Here is a 26501-nt window from a genome sequence, read left to right as displayed (position 1 = left end):
ATTACAAGTACATGGTGCAGTAACCAATGCTGTTTGAGATTCTATTACAAGTACATGGTGCAGTAACCAATGCTGTTTGAGATTGTGTAGAGGTTAATACAGGTATTGTGAACATCTCCTGTCTGGAACATGCACACTTTATATTATTACATAAGAAGACATTATAGTTACAGTAACCTTAAAATGTGGCCATGGGTGTGTAACTCATTTTAAGGTTGAATGTTACATACATTTGTGAGATGTTCTAAACTTTAAGCCATTTGCTGTATTACAGAAGTAATATAGAATTGTGTTTGGTTGTCAACACAACCAAATATCACCATTTAAAGGAGATGCATCTTCTGCTTGGATAGTTCCATCTGTACTACTGACTAAGTCTGGCTTTAATTACAGTTTGTGTACAAATTAATAATCAATATGTTTGCATTCACTTCTCCATCTCAACCGAAAATCTAAATTATTGAACAATAATTGAATAGGACTAACATTTGATTTGATTTATTCGTATTCAATAACAAAGATTTTTGGTTGAGATGGAGACAGTAATTCAACGTATTAATTATTAACTTTTAGATTACATTTGAAATCAACCAAAGCTTGAAACCCTTGGCCGTTATGTATTGTTTTTAGTTGAATCCTGGGTTGAACTGAAACAATAGCTGTTGATGACTTCCCAAATGCTATATAGGCCTAAATATTGATGATATGTGACTTATAATATATGGTTACATTTCATTTGCTCTGTTAAACCTACCCATTGGAATGACTTCGATAGCAACAGGGAATCTATTTAGTTATTAAGAGATCTCTCAACAATAATTCTCACAATAGCACATCATTAATAGTCAGTGATAAGTACCAAATATAAACTGGCCTTGGTTAAAACCCTGGATTAGATAAACTGGGCTTGGTTAAAACCCTGGATTAGATAAACTGGCCTTGGTTAAAACCCTGGGTTAGATAAACTGGGCTTGGTTAAAACCCTGGATTAGATAAACTGGGCTTGGTTAAAACCCTGGGTTAGATAAACTGGGCTTGGTTAAAACCCTGGATTAGATAAACTGGGCTTGGTTAAAATGCTGGATTAGATAAACTAGGCTTGGTTAAAACCCTGGATTAGATAAACTGGGCTTGGTTATAACCCTGGATTAGATAAACTAGGCTTGGTTAAAACCCTGGATTAGATCAACTAGGCTTGATTAAAACCCTTGATTAGACCAAATGGATGCTGTTATTGTTCTTTTTTTCTGATAGTGGATATAATGTTGTAAATCTGATGTTGTTTTAAAGGTACAAATTCAATTTATTTTATACAATGTTTGTCTGTTGAAATGTGGTTACCATGATTACAAAATCCTGTGGATGAAATGTCACCCTGATAACAACAGGCCTGGAGGGAAGCTAAAGTCATTCCGCTACTCAAGAATAGTAAAGCCCCCTTTACTGACTCAAATAGCCGACCAATCAGCCTGTTGCCAACCCTTAGTAAATCTAGGTGCCACAAAGAGGGATTTAGGAAAATTGCAGTTGGCTCAGAACAGGGAAGCACGGCTGGCCCTTAAAAGTACATGGAGAGCTAACATTAATGACATGCATGTCAATTTCTCATGGCTCTAAGTGGAAGAGAGATTGACTTCATCAATGCTTGTTTTTGTAAGAGGTGTTGTACTGAGTGTACTGAACTGAATGTACTGAGCTGTCTGTTTAAAATACTTGCACAAAGCTTGGACACCCAGGCATAATGCACAAGACATACCACCAAAGATCTCTTCACAGTCCCCAAGTCCAGAACAGACTATGGGAGGTGCACAGTACTAAATACAGCCATTAATTACAGGTGAAGTCGGAGGTTTACATACATCATAGCCAAGTACATTTAAACTCAGCTTTTCACAATTCCTGACATTTAATACTAGTAAAAATTCCCTGTTTTAGGTCAGTTAGGATCACCTCTTTATTTTAAGAATGTGAAATGTCAGAATAATAGCAGAGAGAATTATTTATTTCAGCTTTTATTTCCTTCATCACATTCCTAGTGGGTCAGAAGTTTAGATACACTCAATTAGTATTTGGTAGCATTGCCTTTAAATAGTTTAACTTGGGTCAAACTTTTCGGGTAGCCTTCCACAAGCTTCCCATAATAAATTGGGTACATTTTGGACAATTCCTCCTGACAGAGCTGGTGTAACCGAGTCAGGTTTGTAGGCCTCCTTGTTCGCACATGCTTTTTGAGTTCTGCCCACACATTTTCTATAGGATTGAGGTCAGGTCTTTGCGATGGCCACCCCAATACCTTGACTTGGTTGTCCTAGGCCATTTTGCCACAACTTTGGAAGTATGCTTGGGGTCATTGTCCATTTGGAAGACCCATTTGCGAACAAGCTTTAACTTCCTGACTGATGTCTTGAGATGTTGCTTCAATATATCCACATAATTTTCCCCCCTCATGTCACACCCTGACCTTAGAGAGCCGTTTTATTTCTCTATTTGGTTAGGGCAGGGTGTGATGTGGGGTGGGAATTCTGTTATCTATTTCTTTGTTTTGGCCGAGTAGGGTTCCCAATCAGAGGCAGCTGTCTATCGTTGTCTCTGATTGGGAATCATACTTAGGCAGCATTTTCCCACCTGTGTTTTGTGGGTAGATGTTTTGTATTCTGTACCTGACAGAACTGTGCGCTTTTCGTTTATTGTTATTTTTTGTTCGAGTGTTTCATGGAATAATAAAAATCATGAACACTTACCACGCTGCGCTTTGCCATCTATTTTGTTAAGTGCACCAGTCCCTCCTGCAGCAAAGCACCCAAACAACATGATGCTGCCAGCCCCGTGCTTCACAGTTGGGATGGTGTTCTTCGGCTTGCAAGCCTCCCTCTTTTTCCTCCAAACATAATGATGGTCATTATGGCCAAACAGTTCTATTTTTGTTTAATCAGACCAGAGGACATTTCTTCAAGAAGTACGATCTTTGTCCCCATGTGCAGTTGCAAACCGTAGTCTGGCTTTTTTATGTTGGTTTTGGAACAGTGGCTTCTTCCTTGCTGAGCAGCCTTTCAGGTTATGTCGATATTGGACTCATTTTACTGTGGATATAGATACTTTTGTACCTTTTTCCTCCAGCATCTTCACAAGGTCCTTTGCTGTTGTTCTGGGATTGATTTGCACTTTTCGCACCACAGTACGTTCATCTCTAGAAGACAGAACGCGTCTCCTTCCTGAGCAGTATGACGGCTGCATGATCCCATGGTGTTTATACTTGCGGACTATTGTTTGTACAGATGAATGTGGTACCTTCAGGCGCTTGGAAATTGCTCCCAAGGATGAACCAGACTTGTGGAGGTCTACAATTTTTTTTCTGAGGTATTGGTTGATTTCTTTTGATTTTCCCATGATGTCAAGCAAAGAGGCACTGAGTTTGAAGGTAGGCCTTGAAATACATCCACAGGCACACCTCTAATTGGCTCAAATGATGTCAATTAGCCAATCAGAAGCTTCTAAAGCCATGACATCATTTTCTGGAATTTTCCAAGCTGTTTAAAGGCACAGTCAACTTAGTGCATGTAAACTTCTGACCCACTGGAATTGTGATACAGTGAATTATAAGTGAAATATTCTATCTGTAAACAATTGTTGGGAAAATGACTTGTAGTGACTTGCACAAAGTAGATGTCCTAACCGACTTGCCAAAACTATAGTTTGTTAACAAGAAATTTGTGGAGTGGTTGAAAAACGAGTTTTAATGACTCCAACTTAAGTGTATGTAAACTTCCGACTTCAACTGTATTTATATATTTTTTAAAACCTTTATTTAACTAGGCAAGTTCTTATTTACAATGACGGCCTACACCGGCCAAACACAGACGCTACTGAGCCAAATGTGCACCGCCCTATTGGACTCCCAATCACAGCCAGTTGTGATATAGCCTGGATTTGAACCAGGGTGTCTGTAGTGACGCCTCTAGTGGTATGACGGCTGCGTGGTCCCATTGTGTTTATACTTGCAGACTATTGTTTGTACAGATGAACGTGGTACCTTCAGGCATTTGGAAATTGCTCCCAAGGATGAGCCAGACTTGGAGAGCCTTAGACTGCTGAACCAGGGTGTCTGTAGTGACACCTCTAGCACTGAGATGCAGAGCCTTAGACCGTTGAACCAGGGTGTCTGTAGTGACGCCTCTAACACTGAGATGGAGAGCCTTAGACCGCTGAACCAGGGTCTGTAGTGACACCTCTAACACTGAGATGCGGTGTCTTAGACCGCTGAACCAGGGTCTGTAGTGACGCCTCTAACACTGAGAGGAAGAGCCTTAGACCGCTGAACCAGGGTGTCTGTAGTGACACCTCTAACACTGAGATGCAGAGCCTTAGACCGCTGAACCAGGATGTCTGTAGTGACAGCTCTAGCACTGAGATGCAGAGCCTTAGACCGCTGAACCAGGATGTCTGTAGTGACACCTCTAACACTGAGGTGCGGTGCCTTAGACTGCTGATCCAGGGTCTGTAGTGACGCCTCTAACACTGAGATGCAGAGCCTTAGACCGTTGAACCAGGGTCTGTAGTGACACCTCTAACACTGAGATGGAGAGCATTAGACCGCTGAACCCGGGTCTGTATTGACGCCTCTAACACTGAGAGGAAGAGCCTTAGACCGCTGAACCAGGGTCTGTAGTGACACCTCTAACACTGAGATGCAGTGCCTTAGACCGCTGAACCAGGGTGTCTGTAGTGACACCTCTAACATTGAGATGCAGAGCCTTAGACCGCTGAACCAGGGTGTCTGTAGTGACGCCTCTAACACTGAGATGCAGAGCCTTAGACTGCTGAACCAGGGTCTGTAGTGACACCTCTAACACTGAGATGGAGAGCCTTAGACCGCTGAACCACTCGGGAGCATGACTACGTAGAACTGTATTCCACATCAGATAACTAATGTAAGCAGTATAATCAGATTTAAAAAACATTTAAAAATACACCTTACGGAACAGCAGGGACTGTGAAGAGACACACACAAAGGTACAGACACATGCCTACACATACATTCTGGTAACGTTGTATGGTGGTATTATACATTTTGTATTGTCGATATGTAGTGGTGTAATAATGTTATATGATGTACTGTTTTATCTTTTGTTTTATATGTAATGTAATTGCTTTAATATGTTTGGACCCCAGGAAGAGTAGCTGCTTCCTTGGCAGCAACTAATGGGGATCCATAATAAATACAAATACAAATGTTCTGAATGGCTCATTAGTCATAATTACAGTTAAAAAGAAAAACAGGATAAACATTTTTTTGCTTTAACACCATTTTAACTTACACAAAGACTGTTTAGAGTTAACTTCCACCTACATGAGTTTCCCATAGAGCAGACATGGTGTTTCATTCCACATAGTCCTAATTGCCTATACAATTAAAAAGAAAAACAAGATGCAGTCAAATTGAAGTTGTAGAAAGAATGATCAGCTCTACAGTAACTTCATCTTCAAGGTAATTTCCTAGACAGAGAGAGAGGACACGGTGTTTCATTCCTCAAGTAAAGCCAAAGGCTGCGTCCCAAACGTCACTACGGACCCTGGCCATAAAGTACTGCACTGCATAGGGAATAGGGTGCCATTTGGGGCTCAGACAGAGATGACAGTGTTCACTCTGATCTACTTAGCATTGTTAGATGGTATAGAGATGCTGAGGTTTGTTAGAGATGCTGAGGTTTGTTAGACGGTATAGTGATGCCAAGGTTTATTAGATGGTGTAGTGATGCTGAGGTTTGTTAGACATGCTGAGGTTTGTTAGATGGTGCAGGATGGTAATCATATATCATTCGTTAGATGGTATAGTGATGCTGAGGTTTGTTAGAGTGTATAGAGATGCTGAGGTTTGGTAGATGGTATTAGTGATGCTGAGGTTTGTTAGATGTAATAGTGATGCTGAGGTTTGTTAGATTGTATAGTGATACTGAGGTTTTAGTAGATGGTGTAGTGATGCTGAGGTTTGTTGGATGGTGTAGTGATGCTGAGGTTTGTTAGATGGTGTAGTGATGCTGAGGTTTGTTAGATTGTATAGTGATGCTGAGGTTTGTTAGATGGTGTAGTGATGCTGAGGTTTGTTAGATTGTATAGTGATAATGAGGTTTAGTAGATTGTATAGTGATGCTGAGGTTTGGTAGATGGTATAGCGATGCTGAGGTTTGTTAGATGGTGTAGTGATTCTGAGGTTTGTTAGATTGTATAGTGATGCTGAGGTTTGTTAGATTGTATAGTGATGCTGAGGTTTGTTAGATGGTGTTGTGATGCTGAGGTTTGTTAGATTGTATAGTGATAATGAGGTTTAGTAGATTGTATAGTGATGCAGAGGTTTGTTAGATGGTATAGTGATGCTGGGGTTTGTTAGATTGTATAGTGATGCTGAGGTTTGTTAGATGGTGTAGTGATGCTGAGGTTTGTTAGATTGTATAGTGATAATGAGGTTTAGTAGATTGTATAGTGATGCTGAGGTTTAGTAGATTGTATAGTGATGCAGAGGTTTGTTAGATGGTATAGTGATGCTGGGGTTTGTTAGATTGTATAGTGATGCTGAGGTTTGTTAGATGGTGTAGTGATGCTGAGGTTTGTTAGATTGTATAGTGATAATGAGGTTTAGTAGATTGTATAGTGATGCTGAGGTTTGGTAGATGGTATAGTGATGCTGAGGTTTGTTAGATGGTGAGGTGATGCTGAGGTTTGTTAGATTGTATAGTGATGCTGAGGTTTGTTAGATTGTATAGTGATGCTGTCACGACTCCCGCCGAAGTCGACCCCTCTCCCTGTTCGGGCGGCGTTCGGCGGTCGACGTCACCGGCTTACTAGTTGCCACCGATCGATGTTTCACTGTTCGTTTGGTTTTGTCTTTATTGAGTACACCTGTTTTGATTTTCCCTAATTATGTTTATGTTAAACCTCTGCATTTCCTGTTTGTCTTGTCGGTGATTGTTTGTCTGTTTTATGTAGTTGGAGGTGTTTCTCCAAAATATGTATTTTGATGAGAAGATTTATGGATAATTTTAGAAAACACGTTTTGTTTACCTTTATCCCTGTGTCCTGCACCTGACTCCTCCACTTCTCTAAGAAAAGCATTACAGATGCTGAGGTTTGTTAGATTGTATAGTGATGCTGAGGTTTGTTAGATGGTGTAGGGATGCTGAGGTTTGTTAGATTGTATGGTAATGCTGAGGTTTGTTAGATTGTATAGTGATGCTGAGGTTTGGTAGTGTAGTGATGCTGAGGTTTGGTAGTGTATTGATGCTGAGGTTTGATAGTTTAGTGATGCTGAGGTTTGTTAGATTGTATAGTGATGCTGAGGTTTGGTAGTGTAGTGATGCTGAGGTTTGGTAGTGTATTGATGCTGAGGTTTGATAGTTTAGTGATGCTGAGGTTTGTTAGATTGTATGGTGATGCTGAGGTTTGGTAGTGTAGTGATGCTGAGGTTTGGTAGTTTAGTGATGCTGAGGTTTGTTAGATTGTATGGTGATGCTGAGGTTTGGTAGTGTAGTGATTCCTTGTTTACAGCAGACCCCCCCACACACACACACACACACACACACACACACACACACACACACACACACACACACACACACACACACACACACACACACACACAGTTTAAACGTCCAGCTCTAGATCATTAAGGGCCCATGACAACTTTATGAAGATTTTATTACAAATATATTTTAATTGTTGAAATTAAATTGAGCGAAATAATTACATGTGGATCCAGTGGACACCAAAGTGTTGAACCATAAACCTGGGATGTGTCCCAAATGGCACCGTATTCATGGGCCCTGGTCAAAAGTAATACACTACACAGGGAATAGGATGGGATTTGGGATGCAACTTGATTAGCGTTGTCTTCACACTGCCATTTATCACCCTCAAACAGTGGTATCAAGACTACCACTGAGGCTGGGGTAAGCAGACACACTTCTGTGTATGTGTATGCGTGTGTGTGTATGTGTGTCTGTTTGTGTGTCTGTGTGTGTGTGTGTGTGTTTGTGTGTGTGTTTGAGCTCCAGCTCTGCTCTCCGCTGAACAGAAGCTAGCATCTCCCACCTGCGAAGACTCCATCTGCTCTCCTTTCTATATTTCTCTCTGTTCTCTATCTCTCTGTTCTGTATATATCGTTTTTCTTTATCTCTCTCTGTTCTCAGTATCTCTCTGTTCTCTGTATGTCGATGTTCTCTATATTTATCTGTTCTCTATATCTCTCTGTTATGTATCTCTCTGTTCTCTATATCTCTCTATTCTCTATATATCGCTGTTCTCTGTCTCTCTGTTCTCTACATTTCTCTGTTCTCTATATCTCTCTGTTCTCTATATCTCTCTGTTCTCTATATCTCTCTGTTCTCTATATCTGTCTGTTCTCTATATCTCTCTGTTCTCTATATCGCTTTGTTTTCCATATCTCTCTGTTCTCTGTATCGCACTGTTCTCTAAATCTCTCTGTTATGTATCTCTCTGTTGCTCCGTCCATATCGCTTTGTTTTCTATATCTCTCTGTTCTCTATATCTCTGTGTTCGTTATCTCTCTGTTCTCTATATCTCTCTGTTCTCTATATCTCTGTGTTCGTTATCTCTCTGTTCTCTATATCTCTCTGTTCTCTATATCTCTGTGTTCGTTATCTCTCTGTTCTCTATATCTCTCTGTTCTCTATATCTCTGTGTTCGTTATCTCTCTGTTCTCTATCACACTGTTCTCTGTATCTCTATCTTCTCTATATCTCTCTGTTCTCTATCTCACTGTTCTAAGTATCCCTCTGTTATGTATCTCTCTTTTTTCTATATCTCTCTGTTCTGTATCTCTCTGTTATGTATTTCTCTGTTCTTCGTGTCTCTCTGTTCTCTATATCTGTCAGCATGTGTAAAAGAGGCGAAGTCAGGTGCAGGAGAGTAGTGTGATGTAAACAGGCGCACTTTATTAAAGTTCCAAAACGAGAGCACAACATAAATCAAATGCGCTCAAAAACACAGAACATAACAAAAGTAAAGCGCGTAAAAAGACACCACAGCAACATGAAACAATTTACACACAAAACATGATGGGAAACAGAGGGTTAAATACAAGTAGATTGATTGGGGAAATGATAACCAGGTGTGTATGGAAACAAGACAAGACAAATGGATATATGAAAAATGGAGCGGCGATGGCTAGAAAGCCGGTGACATCGATCGCCGAACGCCGCCCGAACAAGGAGAGGTGCCGACTTCGGCGGAAGTCGTGACAATATCTCACTGTTCTCCGTATCTCTCTGTTTTCTGTATCTCTCTGTTCTCTATATGAGAACTATATGTTCTCTATATTTCTGTTCTCTGTATCTCTGTTCTCTATATCTCTCATGTTCTCTATCTCTTTGTTCTCTATCTCTCTGTTCTGTATCTCTCTGCTATGCATCTCCCTGTTATCTATATCTCTATTTTCTGTATCTCTCTGTTCTCTATATCTCTATTTTCTGTATCTCTCTGTTCTCTGTATCTCTCTGTTCTCCATATCGCTCTGTTCTCTATATATCTCTGTTATTTATCCACTGTTCTCTCTATCTCTCTGTTCTCTATATCTCTCTGTTCTTTATTTTGCTCTGTTCTCTATATCTCTCTTTTCTCTATATTGCTCTGTTCTCTGTATCTCTGTATTCAGAAAAAGAGTAACTCCTCTACCCAGCACACAGGCACAGAACATCTAGCTGGATTATTCATCTGGTTATTGTAAAGCAAGCAGGTTGTTTTGCAGGTAGATCAATATTTCTCAGTAGCTTTCATTCACCCTCATTAAAACAGGAGATCATTTTGTTGGGCTGCAGAGCATTCTGTTCACTCAAACTCCAAATTGTCTAATGCAGTGTTATTATGTTTGGTATTGAAGATACAATGATGTATGTTTCAGGCTCCCGAGTGGCGCAGCGGTCTAAGGCACTGCATCTCAGTGCAAGAGGTGTCACTACAGTCTCTGGTTCGAATCCAGTCCGTATCACATCCGTCCTTGATTGGGAGTCCCATAGGGTGCAATTGGCCCGGGTTCGGCCGGGGTAGTTCGTCATTGTAAATAAGAATTTGTTCTTAACTGACTTGCCTAGTCAAATAAAGGTTAAATAAATCAAATAAATAAATCCATGATCTGGGGTGAAGACCACAGTGGTGTTATAATCCCACACCTACAGCGCCAGCAGGTGTTCCTACATTAGTATTGCATATCTCAAGAGAAGAGTTATAGGATCTCCCCGAACGGCATCTTGTATCAGTGTTAGTGCCACGAAGGTACTTTGTAATCCCATTAACGTGTGATCGACAGTCATCTCTCACCCGTGTCCTCTGAAGCCACACGAGACCCCAATTGTATTTTATTAATTCATCCTTAATTTAACTAGGCAAGTCAGTTAAGAACAAATTCTTATTTACAATGACGGCCTACCCCGGCCAAACCCTAACCCGGGCGATGCTGGTCCAATTGTACGCCGCCTTATGGGACTCCCAATCACGGCCGGTTGTGATACAGCCTGGAATCGAACCAGGGTCTGTAGTGACGCCTCCAGCACTGAGATGCAGTGCCTTAGACTTCTGCGTCCCAAATGACACTCTGCTCTGTATAATGCACTACTTTTGACCATATGGCCCATAGGGAATAGGGTGCGCTACTTCTGACCATATGGCCCATAGGGAATAGGGTGCACTACTTCTGACCATATGGCCCATAGGGAATAGGTGAACTACTTCTGGCCATATGGCCCATAGGGAATAGGGTGCACTACTTCTGACCAGATGGCCCATAGGGAATAGGGTGCTCTACTTCTGACCATATGGCCCATAGGGAATAGGGTGAACTACTTCTGACCATATGGCCCATAGGGAATAGGGTGCGCTACTTCTGACCAGATGGCCCATAGGGAATAGGGTGCACTACTTCTGACCATATGGCCCATAGGGAATAGGGTGCACTACTTCTGACCATATGGCCCATAGGGAATAGGGTGCACTACTTCTGACCAGATGGCCCATAGGGAATAGGGTGCACTACTTCTGACCATATGGCCCATAGGGAATAGGGTGCTCTACTTCTGACCATATGGCCCATAGGGAATAGGGTGCACTACTTCTGACCATATGGCCCATAGGGAATAGGGTGCACTACTTCTGACCATATGGCCCATAGGGAATAGGGTGCACTACTTCTGACCATATGGCCCATAGGGAATAGGGTGCACTACTTCTGACCATATGGCCCATAGGGAATAGGGTGAACTACTTCTGACCATATGGCCCATAGGGAATAGGGTGCACTACTTCTGACCAGATGGCCCATAGGGAATAGGGTGCTCTACTTCTGACCATATGGCCCATAGGGAATAGGGTGCACTACTTCTGACCATATGGCCCATAGGGAATAGGGTGAACTACTTCTGACCATATGGCCCATAGGGAATAGGGTGCACTACTTCTGACCATATGGCCCATAGGGAATAGGGTGCACTACTTCTCACCATATGGCCCATAGGGAATAGGGTGCACTACTTCTGACCATGTGGCCCATATGGAATAGGGTGCACTACTTCTGACCAGAGACCATAAGGAATAGGGTGCCATTTGAGACAAACTTTACGATAAACCCAGGGAGATATTGGGGGGATTTACAATGGTGATGGATAGGACCTCATATTTCTCTTCATCAACCTTTAAATAATGCAGAGGATTCACATGAATAATTTCCCCCCTAATGGATATTGCATGCTCAGAAAGGATTTTCAGTTCCACTTTTAAAAAATGTAGCATGTGAAATGATGCGTCGCTATGTGACAAAGTGATTTTTCGAGGCAAGAGGAGAGGAGAGTAGCAGATGTATCAGACAGCATTAGAGAAGAGAGAGGGGGACAGATGAAGAGAGATGGTAGGAGAGAGAGAGAGGGGGACAGATGAAGAGAGAGGGAAGGAGAGAGAGAGAGGGGGACAGATGAAGAGAGTGGGAAGGAGAGAGAGAGAGGGGGACAGATGAAGAGAGAGGGAAGGAGAGAGAGAGAGGGGGACAGATGGAGAGAGAGAGGGGGACAGATGAAGAGAGAGGGAAGGAGAAAGAGAGGGGGGACAGATGAAGAGAGAAGTGAGGAGAGAGAGAGGGAAGGAGAGAGAGAGGGAAGAAGAGGGAGAGAGAGAGCTCTCACTGACCAAGTATATCGACATCAAATAGCTTACCCCCTGAAGCATTATGCTAGAGTATCAGCCAGATACAGTATAAGCAATTCAACACTTTCTTGAAGGAATCACCTATAAGAAGCCTAAATGATTTCTATCAAACTACTGGAGAAGTTGTGTTGTACACTGAATACTGATTGAAAAGGGGTTCAAACTAAGTGGAAATGTGCTTTACCACCTTAGTATTCAAGGCAGGAACTGAATGGCTGCGTACAATATATATTGACACATTTTTTTTAAAGGAAAAGCAAAACCTCTTTTGTATGGCATTAGACAGACAGCCCCACCATCTGCAAAATTCTAAATTGAGTTCCTGATTAGAAATCAATGGGGGAAAACACCTTATCATACTTGAGCAGTGGAACACGTAGAACTAGGAGGTTGATCATCCTTGAGCAGTGGAACACGTAGAACTAGGAGGTTGATCATCCTTGAGCAGTGGAACACGTAGAACTAGGAGGTTAATCATACTTGAGCAGTGGAACACGTAGAACTAGGAGGTTGATCATCCTTGAGCAGTGGAACACGTAGAACTAGGAGGTTAATCATACTTGAGCAGTGGAACACGTAGAACTAGGAGGTTGATCATCATCCATCATCAACCACAACGTTATTTTATTTAACCTTTATTTAACCTTTATTTAACTAGGCAAGTCAGTTAAGAACAAATTCTGATTTACAATGACGTCCTACCCACCCAGACAAACCAGCCCCTAACCCAGACAACGCTGAGCAAGTTGTGCACCGCCCTATGGAACTCCCAATCACGGACGGTTGTGATACAGCCCAGGATGGAACCAGGGTCTGTAGTGACGCCTCTATCACTGAGATGCAGTTCCTTAGACCGCTGCGCCAAGCACGACATGGCACGTCTCACAGACTGCAAGTGAATTGCTAATGCAGCCCACCAAGGTTGAATGGAAATTCAAATAGTATTCCTGATAAGACGTGTCGGATCATTTGCTATACGGTATGATATGTGTGAACTTTACAATAAAAGCCTTTTTTTGTTTACTCTGTCATGCTGTCTCAGAAACATCATTGATATGATACAGACATGTCAGACGTGACCTGGCTCCTCACCAACCTGCCATACAATATGCATATCCTATCAAGGTAAACATCAAGCATGAAACTTTAATGAACACAGGAATAGAGAGCGAGAGAGAGGAAAAGAGAGAGAGGAAGAGAGACAGAGGAAGGGAGACAAAGGAAGGGAGAGAGAGAGGAAAGGAGAGAGAAAGAGAGATAGAGGAAGGGAGAGAGAAGGGAGAGAGGAAGAGAGAGAAAGAGAGAGGAAGGGAGAGAGTGGAAGTGAGAGAGAGAGAGGAAGAGAGAGAGGAAGGGAGAGAGAGGAAGGGAGAGAGGAAGGGAGAGAGAGAGGAAGGGAGAGAGGAAGAGAGAGAGGAAGGGAGAGAGAGAGGAAGGGAGAGAGGAAGAGAGAGAGGAAGGGAGAGAGGAAGGGAGAGAGAGAGGAAGGGAGAGAGGAAGAGAGAGAGGAAGGGAGCGAGGAAGAGAGAGAGGAAGAGAGAGAGAGGAAGAGAGAGAGGAAGAGAGAGAGGAAGGGAGAGAGAGAAAGAGAGAGAGAGGAAGAGCGGGAGGAAGAGAGAGAGAGGAAGAGAGAGAGGAAGGGAGAGAGAGGAAGAGAGAGAGAGAGGAAGGGAGAGAGGAAGGGAGAGAGAGGAAGAGAGAGAGAGGAAGAGAGAGAGAGGAAGGGAGAGAGAGGAAGAGAGAGAGAGGAAGGGAGTGAGGAAGAGAGAGAGAGGAAGAGAGAGAGAGGAAGAGAGAGAGAGGAAGGGAGAGAGAGGAAGAGAGAGAGAGGAAGGGAGTGAGGAAGAGAGAGTGGAAGAGAGAGAGAGGAAGAGAGATAGGAAGGACGAGAGAGGAAGGGAGAGAGAGGAAGAGAGAGGAAGAGAGGGAGGAAGAGAGAGAGAGGAAGGGAGAGAGGAAGGGAGAGAGAGGAAGAGAGAGAGGAAGAGAGAGAGAGGATGCGAGAGAGAGGAAGGGAGGGAGGGAGGAAGAGAGAGAGGGGAAGAGAGATAGAGGAAGGAAGAGAGGAAGGGAGAAAGAGGAAGAGAGAGAGAGGAAGAGAGAGAGGAAGGGAGAGAGAGAGGAAAAGAGAGAGAGGAAGGGAGGGGAGCTGCATTGGGTTGATTTGCTAAAGGCCATGTGGAATTGTTTTAGAAAAGCAGGAAGACACCTGGAGAGAAGAAGAAGAAGAAGAAGAAGAAGAAGAAGAAGAAGAAGAAGAAGAAGAAGAGGAAGGGGAAGGGGACGAACATGAAGAAGAAGAAAGAGGAAGATGATTAATAAGAGGAAGAAGAAGAAGAAGAGGAAGAAGAGAAGAGGAAGAAGAAGAAGAGGAAGAAGAAGAAGAAGAAGAAGAAGAAGAAGAAGAAGAAGAAGAAGTAGAAGAAGAAGAAGAAGTAGAAGAAGAAGAAGAAGTAGAAGAAGAAGAGGTGAAGAGGAAGAAGAAGAAGAAGAAGAAGAAGAAGAAGAAGTAGAAGAAGAAGAAGTAGAAGAAGAGGAGAAGAGGAAGAAGAAGAGGAAGAATTGCTCTGGGAGTCTAAATGCTTTTTAAATGTGGAACTATGTTATGTCCCACATTCCACCTTATTCCCTGTTGAACAGAGCCCCGTACACCATGGTCAAAGCATGGTTCATTTCTACAATTGTAGCCTGAGACTGGGAAGTTTAAACTATGATGATCAATAGGAAGGCCTGTTTTACCGTCTACATGTATGAGAGAACATCATTCTTGTAGTTCCACTGTCGTCCCCTTTGTGTCTCTTGCTTGACAAATGTGCAGTATACTCTGATACAAATCTATTCCTATCTCAGGCAAATATGTGTGTTCAAGCAATAGCTCTTTACCATCTACATTGGTTACACGGCCATTTAACTTTTTATACCTTGCTGGATAGTGTACAATTAAGCAAAATAAGGCCTAAGGGGGTGTGGTATATGGCCAATATACCACGACTAAGGGCTATTGTTAGGCACGACGCATCGCGTATGGTTACCAATGTAATTAGAGCAGTTCAAATAAATGTTTTGTCATACCCGTGGTATACGGTCTGATATACCATGTCTGTCAGCCAGTCAGTATTCAGAGCTGAAACCAACCCGTTTATAATGGCCTATATACTATTTTAGTAGTAAGGAAAATATCCATCCTCTGACAATAAACTATTCTGTTCTATTCTGGCTCTACGTATATCTTGGAATATCTCAATCATAGTATCTGTACGTTATTTAATAATAGGTATACAAATCCTAATTGGGAGAACGGTCCTAGAGCAAACTGGGCTGAGGTAAAGTTAGAGTTTATTCTCCTCCATATAACCTGTTTTAAAATCAGATTGCCCCCCAATTTACCTCAAAGCAACCAGACAGTTTCACCAAGTTAGCCCGCACCGCAAACCGAGTTGCTAGGCAACTGAAGACACTTGCTGCCGACAACGGCCTGAAAATTATTCTTCGAGTCAAGAAAATATTTTATATAACACCCTAACATGGGGAGAAATTTCACATGATTATATAAAATTGAGATTGTAATTTGAATTTGAAAGAAAATAAGGATTGGTGTTCTCACGGACGTGTAAACGTCTCAGTCACAAGGCAAGGAGAGAACGGTGTTGATGTGATGCAGTTACCTCAGGAAATGTCATTTTCCCCCAGCGAATAGCCAGTAGTACACAGTACAGTATTACACAGAAAACACTTATTAATAAGGAAGTTTGCTCATATTTAGATCAATACGAGGAGGCTAGGAGAAAGAGAAGAGACCAGCCAGGCACCTAATGCAGTGTACCCTGCATCTGCTGCCCTGGCATTGGTTTATCCTCTCTTGGATCTAGCCTTCTATAAACATATTTGGTGTGTTGCATAGCATAAAAAACACTTTACTTTCAATATTCAGTATCTAGTATCTCAGATGCTTCGGCTATTCTCTCTCTCTCTCTCTCTCTCTCTCTCTCTCTCTCTCTTACAGCTGCACTGCACCAATCATCTACTGCAGTAAACCAACGTGGGCCCAGCTATAGTACCTTCATAATACTGGAATGGCAGTTCGGCTAGTTAACATAATACGTAGGTTAGCAACACATTTGTCAGTAATTACCATGTTCTATGTGCTGTGTGTGTAAGAGAGGTCAAGGGTCACACGGGCTACCGGCGGCCTATTAGAGACATCACAGGAGGCTGGTGAGAGGAGGACGGCTCATAATAATGGCTGTAATGAAGTGTGTGTGTGTGTGTGTGTGTGTGTGTGTGTGTGTGTGTGTGTGTGTGTGTGTGTGTGTGTGTGTGAATATGTGTGTGTGTGTGCGATTTGTACTATGAAATGCAAATGAAACAATATTGAATATTTCTATACATTTTCCCTCACCACCGTCGTCCCTCAGACTGAATCCACACTAGAATCATTAATAAAATATGATTATTTTCATTCTCAGTTTTCTATGTACACACAACACGACACAGACTGACCAGGTGAATCCAGCTATTGATGTCACGTGTTAAAGCCACTACAAATAGAGTTGATGAAAGGGGATGAGACAGGTTAAATTGGTTGAATGGGGTCTGGTAGTAGATGCCAGGAACACTGGTTTGTGTCAAGAACTGCACATCCACTGGGTTTTTCACGCTCAACAGTTTCCTGTGTATGTCAAGAATGGTCCACCACCCAAAGGACATCCAGCCAACTTTTTATTTATTTTATTTTTTATTTCATCTTTATTTAACTAGGCAAGTCAGTTAAGAACATATTCTTATTTACAATGACGGTTTACCCAGGCCAAATACGGATTACGTTGGGCCAATTGTGTGCCACCCTATGGGACTCCCAATCACGGCCGGTTGTGATACAGCCTAGAAGCCTGGGAGCCCCAACTTAACACAACTGTGGGAAGCATTGGCGTCAACCTGGGCCAGCATCCCTGTGGAAGCATTTCGACACCTTGTAGAGTCTTAAACCCACCGAATTGAAGCTGTTCTAAGAGCAAAATTGGGTGCAACCTAATATTTGGTGTTCCTAATGTTTTGTACACTCAGTGCAACTTCATACATTGACCATGAGCAAGTCCCAATATTAGGTAGACACCACCATCTACTGTCTATATCTAATAATGTGTCAGAAAAATTGGGTAAAATAAGCTGTTTTTAGGTACAGATATAGGATCAGTTGATCTTACTCAAATCCTATCCTAAACCATTAGGCGACCTTAGATCAGAGTCTATGGATCAGGTGGAAGGACAAAATTAACAGTTGTTACTGAATAAACAGGCTTAATGGCAGTGATGTAAAGTACTTAAGTAAAAATTATTTAAAATACTATTTAAGCAGTTTTTTGGGGGGGGGGATCTGTCATTTCCTATTTATATATATATATATATATTTTCTAATTTTTAGAAAATAATGTACTTTTTACTCCATACATTTTTCCTGACACCCAAAAGCAAATGTTACAATTTGAATGCTTTGCAGGACAGGAACATTATCCAATTCACACACGTATGAAGAGAGCATCTCTGGTCATCCCTACCGCCTCTGATCTGGAGGACTCACTAAACAGAGAACATCCCTGGTCATCCCTACTGCCTCTGATCTGGAGGACTGACTAAACAGAGAACATCCCTGGTCATCCCTACTGCCTCTGATCTGGAGGACTGACTAAACAGAGAACATCCCTGGTCATCCCTACTGCCTCTGATCTGGAGGACTGACTAAACAAAGAACATCTCTGGTCATCCCTACTGCCTCTGATCTGGAGGACTGACTAAACAGAGAACATCCCTGGTCATCCCTACTGCCTCTGATCTGGAGGACTGACTAAACAAAGAACATCTCTGGTCATCCCTACTGCCTCTGATCTGGAGGACTGACTAAACAGAGAACATCCCTTGTCATCCCTACTGCCTCTGATCTGGAGGACTCACTAAACAGAGAACATCTCTGGTCATCCCTACTGCCTCTGATCTGGAGGACTCACTAAACAGAGAACATCTCTGGTCATGCCTACTGCCTCTGATCTGGAGGACTGACTAAACAGAGAACATCTCTGGTCATCCCTACTGCCTCTGATCTGGAGGACTGACTAAACAGAGAACATCTCTGGTCATCCCTACTGCCTCTGATCTGGAGGACTGACTAAACAGAGAACATCTCTGGTCAACCCTACTGCCTCTGATCTGGAGGACTGACTAAACAGAGAACATCTCTGGTCAACCCTACTGCCTCTGATCTGGAGGACTGACTAAACAGAGAACATCTCTGGTCAACCCTACTGCCTCTGATCTGGAGGACTGACTAAACAGAGAACATCTCTGGTCAACCCTACTGCCTCTGATCTGGCGGACTGACTAATTTGCAAATGATGTCTGAGCTGGCTATCTGTAATAAAAAAAGAAAAGAAAAGCATGCTGGTTTGTTTAATATAAGGAATGTGGAACTATTTATACTTTTACTTTTGATACTGAATTATATTTAAAACCAAATACTTTTAGACTTTTATTTAAGTAGTATTTTACTGGGTGACTTTTACTTTTACTTGAGTCATTTTCTACTAAGGTATCTTTACTTTTACTACAGTATGACTTTTGGGTATTTCTTCCACTATTGCTGTCAGCCTCCAAAACAGACCATTATTACTGCTTAATGTTAATATAGTATAATAATCCTTTATGAAGTACATTTTAAAAAGGCCATGCAAGAAAACCAGTAGATATAATCTAACAGGAATATTGTTGCTTCCTCATCCGCATCAATCAAATAAACATGAACCTGAACCTCCAGAATGTTTTCTGTGGACTGTAAGTCCATCTGTTTCCACTAGAGAGCACTATATGACCACTGAAAGATAACCAGCAGCTGAGGCAGTTACTCGCTCATCACCTCATACTCTCAGAGGTTGTCTTTTGTATAGTTGCAACATTTATAATTGAATAATGACCACATATGACCTTATGACCTTATATGTTACAATGTAACAAATATCATATACAAGCATTCTACAAACTCTAGACTTTTAAGACAGTGATTAAAACACATGAATTCACTCATTATAGGAATCTACAAACACTACGCGTTAAGGACAGTGATTAAAACAAATGGATAAAAAAAAACGATACAAAATCTTCACATAAGACTAACTGTTTCTCCAGCTGTCAGACTCTTGTGTTGGTCAACAGTCTTTTCTACTGTAGGACCCAGGATTATGCTTCAGCCGTGATTTTGACAGAGGGTCTGCAGCTCTTTATTCACACACAGCAGTATGGTGGGGCTGGAGAGGAGAGGAAGGTACAGTAGAAACTCTTTCACCTTCTCCTGGCACACTGTGGGTTCTTCCATCAGAGTGAATATCCCACCTACAGAGAGAGAGAGAGTGAGAAGCAAGGTATTTTCATGTTTTCTTGATTTAAATGTGCAGTTACAATTAGCAAAAAAAACATACATTTCTTTCCACATGGCCGTGGGGTGAGACAGGGATGCAGCTTAAGCCCCACCCTCTTCAACATATATATCAAAGAATTGGCGAGGGCACTAGGACAGTCTGCAACACCTGACCTCAGCCTAGTGGATAGAGCACTGGGCCAGTAACCGAAAGGTTGCTGGATCAAATCCCTGAGCTGTAAAAATCTGTTGTTCTTCCCCTGAACAAGACAGTTAATTCCCTGGGTGCTGAGATGTTGATTAAGGCAGCCACCTGCACCTCTCTGATTCAGTATATCTCAGTAAGATAAAAAAAAATAGTGGTGTTCCAAAAAAGGTCCAGTTGCCAGGACCACAAATACAAATTCCTCCTGCCAAATGTGTGACCATATTAGAGACATATATTTCTCTCAGATTACACAGATCCACAAAGAGTTCAAAAACATACCCAATTTTGTTCAACTCCCCTATCTACAGGTGAAATACCACAGTGTTCCATCACAGCAGCAAGATTTGAAACCTGTTGCCACAAGAAAAGGTCAACCAGTGAAGAACAAACACCATTGTAAATATAACCTATATTTATGTTTATTTATTTTACCTTTTGTACTTTAACTATTTGCACATCATTACAACACTGTATATAGACATAATATGACATTTGAAATGTCTTTATTCTTTTGGAACTTCTGTGTTTGTAATGTTTCCTGTTCATTTGTATTGTTTATTTCACTTTTGTTTAATATCTACTTCACTTGCTTTGGCAATGTTAACATATGTTTCCCATGCCAATAAAGCCCTTAAATTGAACTGAATTGAATTGAGAGAGAAAAAGAGAGAGAAAGTGAGAAAGAAAAAAAGAAAGAAAGAAAGAGAAAAAGACGAGATAGAGGTGAGACGAAAGAGGACAACAGTTTTAAAGTTTGTGCTACGCTCAGAATGTAATACACAGGTTTATCTCAGTATCTGCTGAAAAGGTCTTCAACAAGACATTATGGCCAATGATAGTTCATAACAATACAAGACAATATGGACAATGATAGTTCATAACAATACAAGACAATATGGACAATGATAGTTCTAATCAATACAAGACAATAGAGACAATGATAGTTCTAATCAATACAAGACAATAGAGACAATGATAGTTCTAATCAATACAAGACAATAGAGACAATGATAGTTCTAATCAATACAAGACAATATGGACAATGATAGTTCATAACAATACAAGACAATATGGCCAATGATAGTTCATAACAATACAAGACAATATGGACAATGATAGTTCTAATCAATACAAGACATTATGGCCAATGATAGCTCATAACAATACAAGAGAATATGGACAATGATAGTTCTAATCAACACAAGACAATATAGACAATGATAGTTCTAATCAATACAAGACAATATGGTCAATGATAGTTCTAATCAATACAAGACAATATAGACAATGATAGTTCTAATCAATACAAGACAATATAGACAATGATAGTGCTAATCAATACAAGACAATATGGACAATGATAGTTATAATCAATACAAGACAATATAGACAATGATAGTGCTAATCAATACAAGACAATATGGACAATGATAGTTATAATCAATACAAGACAATATGGACAATGATAGTTCATAACAATACAAGACAATATGGACAATGATAGTTCTAATCAATACAAGACAATATGGACAATGATAGTTCATAACAATACAAGACAATATGGACAATGATAGTTCATAATAATACAAGACAATATGGACAATGATAGTTCATAACAATACAAGACAATATGGACAATGATAGTTCTAATCAATACAAGACAATATGACAAATGATAGTTCTAATCAATACAAGACAATATGGACAATGATAGTTATAATCAATACAAGACAATATGGACAATGATAGTTCTAATCAATACAAGACAATATGGACAATGATAGTTCATAACAATACAAGACAATATGGACAATGATAGTTCATAACAATACAAGACAATATGGACAATGATAGTTCATAACAATACAAGACAATATGGACAATGATAGTTCTAATCAATACAAGACAATAGAGACAATGATAGTTCTAATCAATACAAGACAATATAGACAATGATAGTTCATAACAATACAAGACAATATGGACAATGATAGTTCATAACAATACAAGACAATATAGACAATGATAGTTCATAACAATACAAGACAATATGGACAATGATAGTTCATAACAATACAAGACAATATGACAAATGATAGTTCGAACCAATACAATGCAGCACACAGCGCACATAATAAAATCTCCCCAAAAAAACATGACTGGGGGAAGGAGAAGACAAGAGACTAGTTAGTTATCAGTCACTCACCAGGAAGATGTGCCAGTAGTGTAATCAGAGATATGACAGTAAACACCTTGACCAGTTTCTTATTGACTGCCTGGCTCTGGTTTATCACCTTGATCAGTTTCTTATTGACTGCCTGGCTCTGGTGCATCACCTTGACCAGTTTCTTATTGACTGCCTGGCTCTGGTGCATCACCTTGACCAGTTTCTTATTGACTGCCTGGCTCTGGTGCATCACCTTGACCAGTTTCTTATTGACTGCCTGGCTCTGGTGCATCACCTTGACCAGTTTCTTATTGACTGCCTGGCTCTGGTGCATCACCTTGACCAGTTTCTTATTGACTGCCTGGCTCTGGGGCATCACCTTGACCAGTTTCTTATTGACTGCCTGGCTCTGGGGCATCACCTTGACCAGTTTCTTATTGACTGCCTGGCTCTGGGGCATCACCTTGACCAGTTTCTTATTGACTGCCTGGCTCTGGTGCATCACCTTGACCAGTTTCTTATTGACTGCCTGGCTCTGGTTTATCACCTTGACCAGTTTCTTATTGACTGCCTGGCTCTGGTTTATCACCTTGACCAGTTTCTTATTGACTGCCTGGCTCTGGTTTATCACCTTGACCAGTTTCTTATTGACTGCCTGGCTCTGGTGCATCACCTTGACCAGTTTCTTATTGACTGCCTGGCTCTGGTGTATCACCTTGACCAGTTTCTTATTGACTGCCTGGCTCTGGGGCATCACCTTGACCAGTTTCTTATTGACTGCCTGGCTCTGGTGCATCACCTTGACCAGTTTCTTATTGACTGCCTGGCTCTGGTGCATCACCTTGACCAGTTTCTTATTGACTGCCTGGCTCTGGTGCATCACCTTGACCAGTTTCTTATTGACTGCCTGGCTCTGGTGCATCACCTTGACCAGTTTCTTATTGACTGCCTGGCTCTGGTGCATCACCTTGACCAGTTTCTTATTGACTGCCTGGCTCTGGTGCATCACCATGGTGCTCCTGAAGATCGTATGAAGCACATGATCGTAGAAATACAGGTTCAACAGCAGGAACACTACGATCTTGGACAGACAGACAGACAGACAGACAGACAGACAGACAGACAGACAGACAGACAGACAGACAGACAGACAGACAGACAGACAGACAGACAGACAGACAGACATTGTTATTGGGATGTTTTTATTATGCTGATTAGGGGCGCGGACATCGACTGTAGGGGGTTTTAATACTGTGTGTACCAGGGAATTTTCTCCATGTTAGGCTTTTCATTGTTACATCCCTTTCTCAATGAGTAGTGTCGTTTCCATAAACCTTACAGTTCATACTTGATGCCGTCAATCATTATTTAAAATAACTCCATCGGCCCATTGAGTTTTCCCCAAAACACATCACTGATCAAGTCAAGGACCGAACACATCCTCCACACGTTAGGAAATTAGCCTGCGATTTCTCTCTCTCTCTATGTAAGGGCTTTATTGGCATGGGAAACATATGTTAACTTTGCCAAGCAAGTGAAGTAGATAATAAACAAAACTGAAATAAACAAAAATGTACCGGAAACAATACACTCACAGAAGTTCCAAAAGAATAAAGACATTTCAAATGTCATATTATGTGTATATACAGTGTTGTAACGATGTGCAAAAGGGAAAATAAATCAACATAAATATGGGTTGTATTTACAATGGTGTTTGTTCTTCACTGGTTGACCTTTTCTTGTGGCAACAGGTCAAAATCTTGCTGCTGTGGTATTTCACCCAATAGGGAGTTCATCAAAATTGGATTTGTTTTAAAATTAATTGTGAATCTGTGTAATCTGAGGGAGGTACTGTATGTGTCTCTAATGTGGTCATACATTTGGCAGAAGAATAGGAAGTGCAGTTCTGTTTCCACCTCGTTTTTTGGGCAGTGTGCACATAGCCCGTCTTCTCTTGAGAGCCAGGTCTGCCTACGGCGACATTTCACTGTGTACTCTCTGTTTAGGTACAAATTGCATTCTAGTTTGCTTAGTTTTTTGGCAAATTCTTTCCAATGTGTCAAGTTTGTAAACCGAGCTCCAGGACCAGCTTCCTTAGGGGATTATTCTTCAAGGTTTGTATTTTGTCCTGTAGTTCATTCAATGTAATTGGAGAATCAAATGGGTTCTCGCAGTCTTTAATAGTTGATTCTAAGATTTGTATTTGGTCATGTATATGTTGTTGCTGTTTGATCTTTGGAGAAGATTGGAGAAGTGGTTTATCCTCTTTGTGTTGTTTGTTTCGTGTGTTCCAATGTTCCCAGAAGTGGTTTGATTCTATGGATTCTTCTTATTTCTGTATTGTTTTAGTGATTCACCATAGTGACGGCGAAGACTCAGGTTTTCTGGGTCTCTATGTTTTTGGTTGGATAGGTTTCTCAATTTCTTTCTTAGGTTTTTGCATTCTTCATCAAACCATTTGTCATTGTTTTTCATTTTCTTCGGGTTGTCTGCTTGATATTTTTCGATTTGATAGGGAAGCTGAAAGGTCAAATATACTGTTTAGGTTTTCGACTGCCAAGTTTACTGTCACGTCCTGACCAGTAAAGGGGTTATTTGTTATTATAGGTTGGTCAGGACGTGGCAGGGGGTGTTTGTTTTATGTGGTTCGGGGTTTGTTGGTATATGTGTTTATGTAGAGGGGTGTTTGTTTAGTGTAGTCCGCGGTTTTTGGTTATGTTCTATGTTGTGTATTTCTATGTTAGATCTAGGGTGTTTAGTTCTGTGTTTAGTTAATTTGGATTGGCCTTCAATTGGAGGCAGCTGTTACTCGTTGCCTCTGATTGAAGGTCCTATGTATAGATGTGTGTTTGTTATGGGAATTGTGGGAGGTTGTTTTTGCATAGCCTTGTGTTGCCTGCAAGACTGTTTGTCGGCCGTTCGTTTTCTTGTTTTGTTTTGTTTTGTCAGTATTCTAATAAAGTTAAAATGAGCACTCAACCCGCTGCGCCTTGGTCCACTTCATACGACGGCCGTTACATTTACACCTTCACTATTATAGTGAAATGTTTTGTCCAGGAAGTTGTCTAAAAGGGATTGAATGTGTTGTTGCCTTTCTACACTACTTTCCTTCCATCTATAGTATTTCTTAATATTGTGTTGTTCCTTTGGCTTTGATGTCTCATGATTGAGTTTTGCTCTGTTCAGGGAGACTGTGATTTTGCTGTGATCTGATAGGGGTGTCAGTGGGCAGACTGTAAACGTTCTGAGACTCTGGATTGAGGTCAGTGATAAAGTAACCTACAGTACTACTGCCAAGAGATTAGCTGTAGATGTACCTACCGTAGGAGTCTCCTCAAAGCATACCATTGACTACCATTTACAGACCCAGCGTGCAACAGAGCTGCAGGAGTTGTGACCCGTTTTTGTTGGTTGTTTTGTCATAGTTGTGTCTAGGGGGGCATATTTGGGAGGGAATACTGTCACCTCCAGGTAGGTGTTAGTCCCTCTGTGTGCTGAGAGTGTCAGGTTCTTGTCCAGTTCTGTCATTTAGGTCACCACTGACTATGTCCCTGGGCTGGAAATGGTTGATCTCCCCCTCTAGAATGGAGAAGCTGTAATCGTTAAAGTATGGGGATTCTATTATGGGGATATACAGTAGGTAGCACACATGAGGACATTTTCTCTGAGATCATTTCCTTAGTAATTTCTAGCCAGATGTAAAATGTTCCTGTTTTGACTAATTTAATAGAGTGAGTTATGTCTGCTCTATACCATATTAGCATACCCCCTGAGTCCCTTCCCTGTTTCACACCTGGTAGTTTGGTGGATGGGACTACCAGCTCTCTGTAACCTAGGGGCCAACCAGTGGGTCTGTGTCCTTTATTTTTTTAATATTACCTTTATTTAACTAGGCAAGTCAATTAAGAACAAATTCTTATTTTCAATGACGGCCTAGGAACACAGGAACTACCTTGTCCAGGGGCAGAAAAACAGATTTTTACCTTGTCAGCTCGTGGATTCAATCTTGCAACTTTCCGGTTACCAGTCCAACACTCTAACCACTAGGCTACCTGCCACCCCAACATGTTTCTTGTATAACATGTTTCTTGATATTAGGTTGCTTCTTATGTAAATATTTTCCGTCTGGATTTCAATTTCTTTGATGAAGTCTGGGTTCCTGCTCTTTAGGCCAAAGGCAGATGACCTCAGACCTTGTTAATTCCAGGACGAGATAGTAAAATCTTTGTGTTCCATAGTGTCTAGTGTTGTTTTAGTGTGGTTTTGGCCCAGACAGTGCTTAATCTGAGGTGCCTGAACAAACAAAGTCAAATCAAATTTATTAAAAATAAAAAACAGAAATACCTTTCTTCCATAAGTATCCAGACTCTTTGCCATGAGACTCGAAACTAAGCTCAGGTGCATCCTGTTTCTATTGATCATCCTTGAGATTTCTCTACAACTTGATTGGAGTGCACTTGTTGTAATTTCAATTGCTTAGACATACATTTACATCATTTAGCAGACGCTCTTATCCAGAGCGACTT

This window comes from Salmo salar, chromosome 05, assembly GCF_965601325.2.
Source record: "Salmo salar chromosome 05, fSalSal1, whole genome shotgun sequence".
NCBI lineage: Eukaryota > Metazoa > Chordata > Actinopteri > Salmoniformes > Salmonidae > Salmo > Salmo salar.
This window is presented reverse-complemented; position numbering follows the sequence as displayed.